Consider the following 14,538-nt stretch of genomic DNA (forward strand, 5'->3'; position numbering starts at 1 on the left):
ATGTGTAATACTGTATGCAGACTGCATACAGTATGTATGTGTGTGTGTATGTATGCATGTATGTGCATATGTGTGGGGTAGTTTAGCGATGTGTGGCAGTTTAGGACCTCCTCTCATACATAGCATGTACGTGTGTAAGTATATATGTATTGTTACAGATCTGGAAACCATATGCATTCAAACATACAGATGTCCCAAAAGTCAGTTATTCCGTTAAGTATATGTGAGACAGGTCCCTTCCTTTTGTCTAGTGGGAGAATCAAAGGTGTGCATTCGATGTTCTTTTAGGTAGGTTATTACATCCAATGAACCATCCAACAAACCATCCAACGAACCCTCCAACGATCATCCAACAAACAAACCAACAACCTGCTACCGAACAAGCGCTTCACCCGCCTAACCAGACACTCACTGTGCGAGGCAAAATCCTCACATGCGCAGTTCCAGCTTCTCAGCTTCCACAGACTTTGTAACTTCTTTTTGACGAGTATGGGCACGCGTGGAGTGATGGCGGGATTTTCCCGGTCTGGCCGAGATCCTGCCCAGAAAGGGCGGATCCATGGGAGCCCCGTGCAATCAGGGCGGACAGTGACGTCTGTACCACCGAGCCCCCGCCCCGTTCGGGGAGGTCCATAAAAAAGACGATGCCATCCTCAGCGGGGAGTTCTGAGGGGTTCGTTGGTTCTGAAGTAGTAAGTTTCTTGGAGGAGGAACGAGGGTACTTTTGGAGGAGCAAGTTGGTTGGTGTGTGTTCCACATTTTGCTGGCGTTCGTGGAGTTTTCCTGGGTCTCGTCCGCGACCCTGATCTCCAGCCTGGGACTCCGACTGCCCCGCTCGGTTTCCTTCAGGGGCATGAGCCCCACGCGTGTGACTGTGGGCCGAGCCACACGGCCAATAGCAGGTGCCGCACCACCGAGCACTCCCTCCTTTCAATGTGCAGGTACCCACGTGAACTGTGACCCCCAGCTCGTCTCTCCCTCTCTGGCTGGGGGGATCTTTCAATAAATCGTCTGAGTGTGCATCTGAGTGTGTGGGCCCGTCTTATAAGTAGAAACTGTTTAAGTGTTTGTTTTTGAACATTGTAAATTCTCGCTTGTATATCCGCGATAAGTCTTGCCCTGTGTCTTCTTTATTGTAAATAAACAATTGTAGAAATGTTCCCAGTTCGTTTCTGTCCCTTCTTTCATTGGTCCAGCATGGTTCGGTTCTGAGTTTTAGCCGGGTCTTTATACCCGATAATCGGTTCATCCCAGTCGGTACGTTCTTGGCAGGCCCGCTCGACTGCATACGAGCCGGAAAGGTAGTTGGCAGCTGGTAGTCGGTAGAGTGATCCAGCTCGGGCAAGACGTGCCGAGGGCATGGTTCCCCTGCAGACGACACCGCGTGGTTAATTAGGTAAATTGGTTCTAGAAAAAAGACCCAATGCCACGCGGTCGAGATATTGGCGTTCCACGGTCGGTTCAGCGAGCCGCCAGCTGACGGAATTATCCGGAGCAACGGCCTACAATTCCAGGAGTCTGGTGGGAGACGACGAACTTCCCCCAGCCAGTGGTCCTTCTCGCCACCGACCCCCGGCCCACAACAGTATATATGTATGAACGTATGTATGTATATTGCAACAGATTTCCGCCTGCCGGCAAACGGGCAGCCGCGTTTAGCGAATAGCGGCCGCGCTCGCCCACCGACGTAGCAATCTAGTCGCAGCTTTCGGAACAACGCTGAAATCCCGCTACGGGTGTGTTTTTAATGTACACCACAGCCTCGTCAACACTCTACCCGCGCTACAGGGTCCGATCGCCGAATGGTCGATTTACCTAATTAATCACGCGGGCAGACTACCGAGAGACTGTACCTCAACGGGGCCTGCTTAGAAACGAGCCGCTTAAGCAGCTCGCTCCGTTTTGGGATAACCGAGCGGGGTATTATGGCGAAAGCCCTGTTGGATCCGATTCTATTATCGGCTATTAAAAAGCCAGCTAGTATTCCGAACTCAATTATGGCAGTTCAATGAGGGAAAGTACGCAACGAGCGGGTGAACATTTAAACAACGACATTTATTTCACACCCGTAAGCAGTCATGCAGTCATGTATGCAACCAATGCACGTATGCAATCATGCAGTCATGTATGCAACCAATGCACGTATGGGACAAAACACAAGCAAGAAAAAGAACTACAACCGTCTATTTATTATGTACAATTACTTATCAACAGGTCTACTTAACGGACTTGGCACCACATCATACATGCAAAGAAAACCCCAGAAAGAAAAGGGCAAGAACTGGGCCTCATGGGTCTTTAATCGTTCACAGAGCTGTGAAGACCGAAAAAGCCCCGAGAGGCCGCGCTGGTTACCTGCCGCCTTCGTGGCGACTCGCTCGGTGCTCCTCGGCGTCCCGTCCACACGGCAGCTGGCGTGACCGCGGCGCGGCCCAGGCCTTGTCGTGCGGCCCGATCGATCGGGCCTAGTCGACAACGCCTCAGAGGAACGAACGGGCCTTTGCTCTTTCAGCGTTTATGCTCTCTTAAGAGCCCGTCTGTTCCTCAGCGTCGTTTGGACTGTCCCGGGGCCCGATCACCTCGGACCGTTATTCCGCCGGTTGGCGACTCCTCTCCGGCCTCTCCCCAGCGACCCACTGTTTGGCACGGCACGGCAGGCTGCACTCCAGGCTCCAGTCTCCTCCGCTCTCTCCAGCTCCTCACTGACTGCAGACTCCAGACTGACCCAGCTCCCAACGCGACTCCACACAACTGCGCTTGGCATCTCTGCGCGCCCTTATATTGGGTCCGTGAGGCGAGGTTTTGATCTCCGATCTCTCACCTCTGACCCCCCGCTGGCTCCGCCCCTTTCGATCTTTTGATCCGATTTCGATGCGAAGCTCGGAGAGAGCGGACGTGGCAGAGATCATCAGCCCCACGCGGACGTTGTGGAAATCACCGGCCCCCGTCCTAACAGGGAACCCCTGCGTCTGTCGGCGGCAATGACATTCGTGGGGAACTCGCCGTGGCTGGCACAAAGATGGCGGCGTTTGCGGAGATGAAGGTGAGGCGATGTTGTGCGTTGTTGAGATGTGGTTTAGGAGATGGCGAGATGTCGTTTTAGTGAAGGTGGTTGTTGTGAAGGCGATTGTGGAGAAGGTGGTTGTTGGGAAGTTGGTTGTGGAGAAGGTGTTTGTTGTGAAGGCGGTTGTGGTGAGTAGGGTGAATATACTGGTTCTGGCTCACTTTTCCCCATGTAAATGAATGGGGGATTTTCAGCGATTCATATTTTTTTTCCCTAAAAATAAACCCCCTTTTTAGCCCAAGGTATATTTATTTGTCTCCCCTTTTAACCTGGGGACACTTTTTTTCAAATAACCCATGCAATAAGATAAAGATTTGTTAAAGGTGATTCTAAAGAAATATCTGAAACGTCTAAGCCTCGAGACACTCTTTATCAAATAACCGATGCATATTGTTTAGCTCACTCATTGAACCTATAAACATTTGTTCATTCTCAAATTCCTTCAATAGTTTAATTTTCTTTGCACAATAATCCCCATCTAAAATATTGAAAAACAAAACATTTGAATCTTTATATTTTTTAAGATACCCCTTTTGTGCCATTACGAAATGATAAACTTCTCTTTATGCTCTCATCTGGCCACCGCCCGAGTTGCAAATCATTTTTGTGCATAAACCATGCCATAAAAAAAGTTTTGTTTCAAATGTTTTCAGTTCGTGCCATGAAAATGAGGAAGGGTTTTTTGACACGGTCGTGCTGTGAAAATGAGGAAGTGTTCTTGGACAGTCATGCTGTGAAAAAATAGGAACTATTCTGTGAGACAAGGCCTCGTGTTTCTATTTTATCTCAGAACACGAACAGGCTTTTAAACATAAGTTTAATCAAAAACATTTTCGGGCATTTTAAGTATGTTTTAAAAATGATTCATACAATTTGAGAATATATCGCCCAGTTATTTTCCAAGCTGTCTCGCCCGAAGCGTCATTTCCTGTGGCCACACCCAATGATTAAGCAATCTCCTCATCGTTGCCTTATAAGTGATTCGCCAGACAAAGTTTCTGCCAGACGGGATTTTCATTTTTACAACTGAGACATGAGCGATCTTTCTTCCGCGAACAAAACAGCTCAACACAAAGTTGGGAAGCTTGTGTATGGGTTCCTCTTTGAACGATGAAGCAATTGATTATAAATTAAATCGTGATAATTCTGATATATTTTTTTTTTCTTGGCAGGTCCTTGGAAGAAGAGCAGTTTACATATCACGACGAGGTGCATTAAATTAATGCTCTTATTGAAGAGGTCAATCATCTTAGAAGAGAATTGAAAAACATTTTTAATGACTGAAACTACGTCTTATCACGGCCTCTGATCTTTTTGCCATCTTGTACCAATGGTAAAAAAAAACTGAGACATGGACTCACTCTCTTCCGATGAAGATAACAGCTCACTACAAAGTTGGTAAGTTTGTGTATGGTTTCCTCTTTGAACGATGAAGCAATTGATTATAAATTACATCGTGAAAATGCGAAAATATATATTTTTTCCTGGCAGGTCCTTGGAAGAAGTGGAGTTTACATATCACGATGAGGTGCATCAAATGAATGCTCTTATTGAAGAGGTCAATGATTTTAGAAGAGAATTGAAAAACATTTATAATGACTGGTACGAAGTCTTATCACGGCCTCTGATCTCAAATGAATTAAACCAATGGTGAGACACGTGTGTGTGCGTGCGTGCGTGCGTGCGTGCGTGCGTGTGCGTGTGCGTGTGCGTGCGTGCGTGCGTGCATGCGTGTGTGTGTGTCTCTTTCCCTGTCTGTTTGTCTCTCTCTATCTCTCCCTGTCTGTCTCTTTGTATCTCTCTCTGTCTGTCTCTCCATCTATACCCTTGACTTATTATTATTTTTTTTCAGCTCGATCACACAACATAAGCTGTTGAAGCAATCTGGTATAACACATGATTTTCTGGAGGTAAATGTTTCTGAATTATTATTTAGTTATTTGTTTATTTATTCTTTTATTAATATCACTCTCTCTTTGGAATGTCGCCTTATGTTGGTTGCATCATTAGTTAGGACGCGGTTTTGCCAGTACACTGGAATTCATTTTATTGGCCTTGGAAGGATGATAGGCTGAGTCGGCCTCCTGGTGTGTTAATTCAGTGGTCAACGAGGCTTGAACTTAGAACCAACACCAGGCTTACTCATATTACCATGTAATTATCTTTATAAAACCTAATTATTATCCACTTTTTGTTTCAAAACAGAATATGGTGTCTGAGTTTCGAAATCACAAGACATCTGAAGAAGATTGCTGGGAAAGATTATACATTCTCGCAAATGAATATTTAATATTCTCAATTTTGATTAATTATATTTGTTTTGTTTACAATTACTTGATTTTGAATTTCAAAAAAGAATCGACATGAAGGAGAGGGGGGGGGGTAGGTGCACTCCCCCAATGACCCATCAACCGCTCATCCCACCCCTCCCCTCCCCATGTGTGTGTGGGGAAGGGTGGGGGTGGGATGAGGGAGGTGGTGGGTCAAAGGTGGGGGCGCACAGGGGGATGAGGGGGGTGGGGCTTGTGTGGGAGGGGCTTGTGTGGGTGGGGTTTATGTGGGTGGGGCTTCGGTGGGGCTTGTGTGGGCGGGGCTTGTGTGGGTGGGGTTTATGTGGGCGGGGCTTCGGTGGGGCTTGTGTGGGCGGGGCGTGTGTGGGCGGGGCTTGTGGGAGGGCGTTTATGTGGGTGGGGCTTGTGTGGGCGGGGCTTCGGTGGGGTTTATGTGGATGGGCTTCGGTGGGGTTTGTGTGGGCAGGGTTTATGTGGGTGGAGCTTGTGTGGGAGGGGTTTATGTGGGCAGGGTTTATGCGGGCAGGGTTTATGTGGGCGGGGCTTCTGTGGGGCTTATGTGGGAGGGGTGAATGTGGATGAGGCTTATGTGGATGAGGTTTGTGTGGATAAATGGATGGGTGGAGAGATGGGTGGATGGGTGGATGGGTGGAGCTTGTGTGAATGGGTGGATAATTTTTTAATTAAATAAACATGTTGTGTGTGGGGAACTAATTAACTAATCACTAATTATGTGAATATGATGAATATGGGTGGAGCTTGTGTGGGGTTTGTGTGTGTGGAGCTTGTGTGTGTGGGGTTTATGTGGGCGGGGCTTCGGTGGGGTTTGTGTGTGGTGGGGTTTGTGTGGGGTTTGTGTGGGGTGGGGTTTGTGTGGAGCTTGTGTGGGGTGGGGTTTATGTGGGTGGGTTTTGTGTGGGCGGAGTCAAAAAGGGGCGGAGTCAAAAAATTTCAATTTATCTTTGGCTTTTGTAATTCCTGTGAATAAAATGAACCTAAAATCTCTTCCCCTTCCAAATCATATATCTTATAAGTCCAAGGAACCGTATCTATTACATCAACAATTTAAAAAAGTTCGTTCGTCCATCGTTTAGTATAACCCTTTTCAAAATGAGATTTCCACCTATATATTCTTACGATATCACCAACTTTGAACTTAGGTTTTCTGACATTAATCTCTTTTTCATCTTTTAATTTTGTAAATGTTTCTGATGGTTTCATATTTGTTGATGTGTGAATCGTGTCATTATACTTATCCACAATATCCTGAATAAAAGATGACCATTGTTGTGAACCAAGTTGTGTGAATTTTTTCTAGTCTCTCTTTTAAGGTACGATTAAAACGTTCAACAACAACTGCCTTCCCTTCATTAAAGGTACTGTATAATGTAATACTGTTATTTTTTAGAAAATTCATAAATGTCTTGTTACAAAACTCTCTACCCTCATCAGTCCACAATTTTTTAGGTTTTCTCTTACTTTTATTAAATATCTGTTGAAAGGCTAACATAAGAGTATTACCTGTTTTGTTTTTTAATGGTACAACCCATGCGTATCTACTCCTCAAATCAATAACGGTTAAAGCATACTTGTACCCCTTATCATTATTGAGTTCAATCAAATCAGCAGACCAGATATAATCTACTTCCTTGGAATAAACTTTCCTTCTCTGACACTTTGTGAATATTGGTTTATGTAATTCATCAGCTAATTGCTCTTCAATCTTAATGACATCATTAGAGCTTACAAGTTTTTTGAATTTCCAAGTCCAAGTTTCAATTTAGCACTGATCATCTTCTTCACAATGAACCGATCAACTTTTTCTCTCAAGGTTGGATTTTGTATCAGAGACAAATTATACAACATTTCTCTATCGGCTTCATGCTTTTCTTCCAACGTTGTGGTATTCCCATAATCAATATCGTGTCTCATGCACACTTCATCAACTCTATTGATGGGTTTACTCCATGATTTAGGATTGTCTGCCTCATCTAATCTTTTATCCAAGTTTGTGCCTGGACCACAGAAAGAATACCCTGGTAGATGTAATTCCCCTGGTATTCCAGTAGTTGTAAATTTACTTCCTGATAAAAACTTTTGTATATCTCCTCCTCGTTTGTGTTTGGAGATAAATTGATTTTTTTTTGAACCACACACCGAACATATACCTTTTTGTATAACCCTGTTATTTTTACTTTTAATATATGAAATATTTTTAGTATTAGTTTTCTTTTTACATTTGAGACAATAACTCATTTATTTATGTGAAAAATTCCTGCAGAGTGCAAAAACCTTTTTAGTTTCCAACATGCACATTTGAATCTTAATTTTTAAAACATAAAGAATCCTTAGAAATGCCTTCACTCTCTCCTCCATTTATTTAAGAAAAAAAAATAAAAATGAAAAACTTGAATTAAAATGAATATCTTGTCGATGTCAATAGTCTTGTAGAAAATATTTCAAATAGACTTGTCAATTCTTTGTTTTCCTCCTCGGTGGGTTGAGTTATTTTCTGTAATACCACCAATCTTTTTTTAATCTCACTGGTTTCCATATTTTGATATTTATTTTGTCTCGCTCTTTCCTCCCTCTCCTTCTCTCTCTCCTCCCTCTCCTTCTCTCTCTTCTCTTTTTTCTCCTTCTCTTTCTTCTCCCTCTCCTCCTTCTCTCTCTTCTCCTTTTCCTCCCTCTCTCTCTTCTCCTTTTCCTCCTCTTCCCTCTCTTCTTCAACTCCTTCCTCATCCCTTATTATCCTTGAATCGCTTACACCCCATAGAATATCATACATATATTCATCAGGATTTCTTGTTATTCCTGTATCCAAAATAATTTTTTTGCAACAGGAAACCAATAAAATTTCTTTTGAATTTCTAAAAGAGCCTTACCTTTTCTTAACTTTATAATTTTTTCATTATTTAACATTCCAATTAAATCTAAAGTTGTCGGTTTATCAACATCAGCATAATGCCAATCTTTTATTGAAAATACCTCATTCTTATGTTGTAGAACATATTTATTAAAATACCAAATACCCTTTTCTTGAAGGTATGCTTGGACACAGAAATGATAATTTTCTTGAAGCCTTCTTGCTGTCATTTATGTATTAGAAATATATGTTAAAATAATATTATGGCACGAAACACCTCCCCATCTTCCCATAGTTAAATCATTTTGTATTTCCTTACTTATTATATATAATCTGTTTTTTCTGTTTTCATGATATAAACAAGGGCAAAACCATTATTATATTTACCCTTATTAAATTCTTTTATTTGTTGTTTACTAATCGTGGCCCCACAAAACTCATTCTCGATACCAAGTGGATAATATTCTTCCTTACGAGACTGATTTAATTGTTCCAGGTCTTCGAGGTTAATTTTAAATGACCAATTATACCCTAAATCATTCATATCATACCCCCATTGTTCTATTCTCATACAAACGATACGCCCTTCATTATAAAAATTTATTTTAATTCGAACTGTGAATTCTGTATGACCTGGAGATAATATCAACACTTCTGTATCTTTGAAATACATGGCCGTTTTATTTAAAGATATATATATATATATATATATATATATATATATATATATATATATATATATATATATATTGTGATAAATCGCTTAATCTCACCAAGTCATTCGCGTCAGTCGGGCTTGGATAATTTTTTAATTTATAAGCATTTTTCATGTTAATATTTTTGGTTATATTATATTTATGTCGTTCAGCCTGTGCCTTTGTGTAATAATTTGATAAATCAATATCCAGTTCTTGGGATACACCAAAGATAGAACCATCTTTACCAACATGTCATTTATATTAGATTAAAAATAATATCATAAAAAAATTTTTTATTTTTGTTGAGTTGAAATAACACATATAGACATAATTGACCACAACACTTGGAATTTAATTCTTGGACTTGAAATGTTTGATAAACACCATTCTGTAAGAATTTTATGACTTCAACAGGTGGTGGAAGACCAAAACTATCAAAATAATATTTGTCTTGACTATTAAAAATACAAACCCAATGAGAACCATTCCCATTATTATCTTCTAAGTTCATAATAGTATTCTTTGTATGTTTCGGCACATTTGTTAATTCATCTCTCATACAAATAACCACATTATGAATTTTTAATTTCTTACAATATTTGACAAGTTGTAAATTTGATGTTGTATTCTTTCCAAATTCTTTAAACCACTCATCAATGCTCATTTATTTATTAGAAAGATATAATCCATTACCTCTTTTCGTTAATTTTACACCTGCTTGTGCTATAGAAGAAAGCATATCTCCAACTAACAATCTCGCTTTATCAGGCAGACCTTCAAGTTTTTCAGCAAAATCTACAATTACACCACTTCCACTAATTTGTTTCTCCAACTCTTTGTTATGTCTTTCCAATTCTTTTTGAGCCTGGAGTTGAGCCTTCCTTTCGTTGGCAGTTTTCACCGCTGTTGAAATACCACCCGTCAATGCTCCAACCGCACTTAAACCAGCAAATAAAGGAATTAGAAATGGGAGAAATCCTCCACTCGTCTCTCTTATTGAATATATTTTCAACATTGGTTTTGTCATTTTAATTTTAAGTGAGCCAGTGTCATTCAAGATTTTAACCTGTTCTCTTGTGAGCAAAACATCAATTCTTACTGCTCCTTTTCTCTGAATTGCATTCACGTTAATCGTACAAGGCTTTTGATTTTGAACACAAGATGATAGTTTATGAAGATTGATTTGATTAACATATACCCCAGTTGGTACTTTGCCACTCATTTATTTAACAAAAAATTATGTGAGACTAATCATCACACCATTATCTGTATTAATCTGCAATTCTGTTTCTTCCAAAAGCAAACAATATGTATCAACTTCTTCACTCTCTCCTCTTTCAATGTATAGGGAAGTATCCACTCGATTAGACTTTATAGTTTCATTTTGAGCACTCAGGTCAAACGCATAGATTGTATACAAACTTTTAAATGCTGTCATATCCAAAATAGGTGCTTTATTTCCATTACTTTCACATACCTTTTGGTAAGACTTGTATGCTTCAGCAAAATCATTTTTTTCTCAATTAATTTCCAATCTATCTCGTGGATAAAATGTTCCATCTGGAGAAACGGGAAGTTGTTTCACCTTAGCATTATCACTCAATGCATTATTCTTATCAGTCGCAGTATCACCATCTGGCTTTTTAAAAATGATCCACAGATATCGTGGTTTTCCTTCCAGAACACCCAAATTCCACGTATAAGTGGTTTGGTTGAGTTTAAAGTGTTGACATCTTCTTTTGAGGTATGATTCACTGAGTGGTTTCTTTGAGTTAAGTCTTCTATTCAACATCTCTTCTGTTTTAAGATTAGGAGTATATTCACTGATATACCAACTCATTTCCTCAATTACAAATTTATTCTGCTCACCAAAAGCACTACCAACACCAAAAAGCAATCTATTTTCATTATCATTCCTTTGTAGTTGAAATCTAATTTTAAGACCATACAGAACTTTATCATGATCACAAAATCCAAATATACCTTTTGGAGGAACTGCCACAGTAAAACTATTTACTGCTTTTGTATCATCATTATACATTCCTTTCCTTTGAGTATATCCAGGGTCTGTGTTTGTTCCCGTTGACATATCAGGAATAAAACCTTCGACAGACCCCTTTCCCATTCTATCACTGAATGTATAGAGTGTAAATGTCATCATTTCAGATACAGCAGAGACATAATCAACCACTTCAACTTCTTGTGTTCCAATATACAAACGCACACTATCAAACATTTTCCAGAAGAAATCATTTACAAGTGTAGCGTTTGTGTTATTCCCAGCTTTAGTGAATTTAAATTTACACAACAAGAAACTTTCGAAGAGATTCAAATAGGTTTGTTGATTATTTATTTCAAAACTTTTTGTACCATTCGTATTCCAGTCTGTTCCAGTTATTGCATTTACCTTGAAGTAATCTTCTTTTTTAGTGGAGTTTGAGATAATAATAGTATCATCCAAATCATAGATACTATCAATTGCTTCCATACTTGTATTTATTTCGGAAAAAAGATGTTAAAACTTTTGAAACCCTGATCCAAGTATTCGAATTATTTTCTGTCGTTCTTGGGGGGACAACTGAGTTTTGCCTTTCTTAATTTCTTTTATTGCTTGTAATTTATGAGATTCCTTCTGGGCATCTTTTATGCTCTTTACAGCACCTGCTACATTTCCCACAGCAGAAGCAGTTGAACCAATTAGATCTTTATGTTTAAGAATAGTTGAACCAATACCCATGAGAGTATCAATTATCCCATCTCCTCTAAATTGATGTCCAACACCCCTTTGTCTCTTAGGTTTATAGTATCCTCTACCAAGATACATACCTTCACCCTTGTAGTATGGGGAAAGGAACATCCCATCCCCTGTAATTATTTTATATTTTCCCAACTCGTGTTTCCTCACAATAACCATCGTATTTATTTATTGGAAAACTTCACGTAGGTGAATTCTGATGGATATAACTTCTCCATTAAAAGAAATCATACGATTATCTTGGTCGGTTATCCTAAAATTTACTCTGTGTATGGTTTTTCCTGACACAGGGAGATAAACCAAATTTTTGGGTTCCATATTGAATTTATAACCAATTGGGGTTGAGTATGCGCTGAATGAAAATATTGTATTTGTTTTTTTTCCATCATTATAAGCACCATCAATCAAATCAGAGTGAATTAACACCGAATTTATTCCTGAGGATATTTGAATGACATTATCACTGTAAAACGTCCCATTAGTTTCAATCTTTTTTGAGGAGAAACCCAATAACTCTCTAAATGAATTATCAATTGTAAAATCAACCTTGTAGTTATTTTTTTTAACTTTAATCGTTTATTTTGAAGTATGTTTTTGAATGTCTATAACAATATTTTTTGGTTCATCACCCTGTTCCTTCATAATATAAGAAGAGCAATTTCGGAAGATATTTGAGAAATCTCATATGCTCCGGGTGAGACTGTTATCGTTTTGTATCCACTTCCGGGATTATAACTAAACTTGTCATTTTTATCAGTTATATTAAATAAGGTATTATAAGTTTCCATGGACAATAAAGATGCCTCATATTCTTTTGTTGTGTCAAGTTGTAGTGGGTATGGGAATGAAGATGTGTGGTCGCTTGTTGTGAAATTGAAACTAAGGATTATGCTTCTCATCTTATTTAATATGAGATAAAATGTCTTTCTATTGATATTTATTAATTATTTTCATGTTCATCAACTGGTCTAAAATGGCTGATGCTTCATTAAAACAATTGTTATTTCCAGCCTTCTTACTGCCTAACAACAATAACAGTCTATTAACTAATTGCGATGGGTCATTTGGAAGAAAACTAACACCTGAACCAAGGATACTTAAAGCCTGAATAATGTGTTTCTCCTTCTCATTCTTCCTACTTTTACCAGAAAGAATAACCCTATAATTCAGAGTGTTCAGCAGATCAATATATACTCTATCATCATTATTTTTCATATCCAATGGTTTATCAATATACTTTGACTCATCCCTCACAGTTGAACCTTGTCTTCCATCTTTTGTGAGAAGAAACATTAATCTTGGAGTTCGTTTGACAGGAGGTTGAGCAGAACCCAAGAACCTTAATTCATCATTAAATATCAATACCTTTTCTTGAACAAGATGAAATATTGCTGATTGTTCTGTTGGAATGAGTCCTGCTTTGGTTTTTGAATCCGCTGAATATTCATTGTTTTGAAGAGCATTCACAATATAATCAGGGGGTCGATTAATCTCTTCCAGTTGTTGAAATAAACCTTCATCATCATATTCTAATTCTCCTAAATGCTTTAATTCTTCCTCTGTCATTTGATCAAAATCTTTTAACATTTGAAATTTTTTAGGAGTATATTCTACTGTGGGAACTGTGGAAATATCTTTCATTTTTTCTTGGGAAGTTTTTAAAAGTGGTTTAAAAAATTTCTCTTGTTTTCTTTCAAATGCTTCTTCGCCCGTTAGTTTCTGTCTGCGTTTCTTCTTTATGTCTTCCTGTTGTTTTACAACTTTTGAAACCAACTCTTGATGTTCCTTAAATCTTCTTGCTCTTTCTTTTGCATCCATTTATTTATTGTAAAATATCATTTAATGAATTGTAAAGATCAACAGGGAAATTTTCCTTTTCTTCATCATTCAAGTAGATGTGTTCAAATAAATCCTTTTCTTTAAATATTTCATCAAATTCTTTATTAACATTAATGCGAGTTGTAATTTCTTCTTCACTAATACTTGCATCTCTGCTTTTCATACGTTTGCGTTGAGTTTCTTCATCAACATCAAAACCGAATGATAAAATCTTCACTCCGCTCAGATCTTTAATAATTTGTCTCGTTCCTTCTGGATTAGTTTCTAATATCCCAAGACCACCAGATTTTAGTTTCCTTCACTCACTCTTACAATGTGAATATTTTGTTGTACCAAGAGAAACCTCCTCAAATATTTGACCTTCATTCCTCAATCGCATATGTTCCTCCACTGAAATATAGTGATAATCTTCACCTTTTACTTCTCCAGGTCTTATTGCTCTAGTTGTTGTTGATACAATGCGTATCACGGGGTGTTTTTTAAGTAAATTTACAATATTCTCATTTGTACTACACAAGAACCTTGATTTATGAAAGTTTTTTCCAGAAGCAGATTTACCCACAAGATTTACAATAATAGTTGTCATTTATATATGTAATTGTTTATAAAACAAAAAATACATCCCTTAATATCTCATCATATGCCTGGTGTTGGCTTAATGGTTAAGGTAGTGGGCTTGGGATCCTAGGGTCCTGAGTTCAAATCCCGCTCAGCTGTTGAATTAACACCAGGTAGGGTTGACTCTGCCTGTCATCCTTCCGAGGTCGGCAAAATGAGTGCCAGCATGCTGGTATACTGTGTCGGAGTGGCAACCCGTCCAGGATTGTTCCCAATAGCCAAGGAGACTGCTTCGGCGGCACCAACGCTCTGCACAGAGTATGGTCCTAATGGATGGATATCTCATCCTGTTTCACAACAATATATTTATATTTTCAGTCGTGTGCTTCATGTAATCCTCAAATTTCTTTTTACTACATAATGTAGAACAATTATCTCTCCAAAAATTATTGATATCTATTGAATTT

The 14,538-nt window shown here is 39.0% G+C and overlaps 1 long non-coding RNA gene across 1 annotated transcript; it reads left to right on the forward strand.

Annotated features, from left to right (window-relative positions):
- The first annotated feature begins 2,017 nt into the window (after window positions 1-2,017).
- On the forward strand, window positions 2,018-5,424 carry LOC147033726 (uncharacterized). Its single transcript, XR_015052343.1, has 3 exons — window positions 2,018-4,462; window positions 4,556-4,714; window positions 4,917-5,424. It is a non-coding gene; the product is annotated as an uncharacterized LOC147033726 (long non-coding RNA).
- The last annotated feature ends 9,114 nt before the right edge of the window (window positions 5,425-14,538 follow it).

This window comes from Eptatretus burgeri, chromosome 2 (genome assembly GCF_056783735.1).
Source record: "Eptatretus burgeri isolate ZD-2024b chromosome 2, Ebu_testis_v1, whole genome shotgun sequence".
In the NCBI taxonomy this organism is placed as follows: Eukaryota; Metazoa; Chordata; class Myxini; order Myxiniformes; family Myxinidae; genus Eptatretus; species Eptatretus burgeri.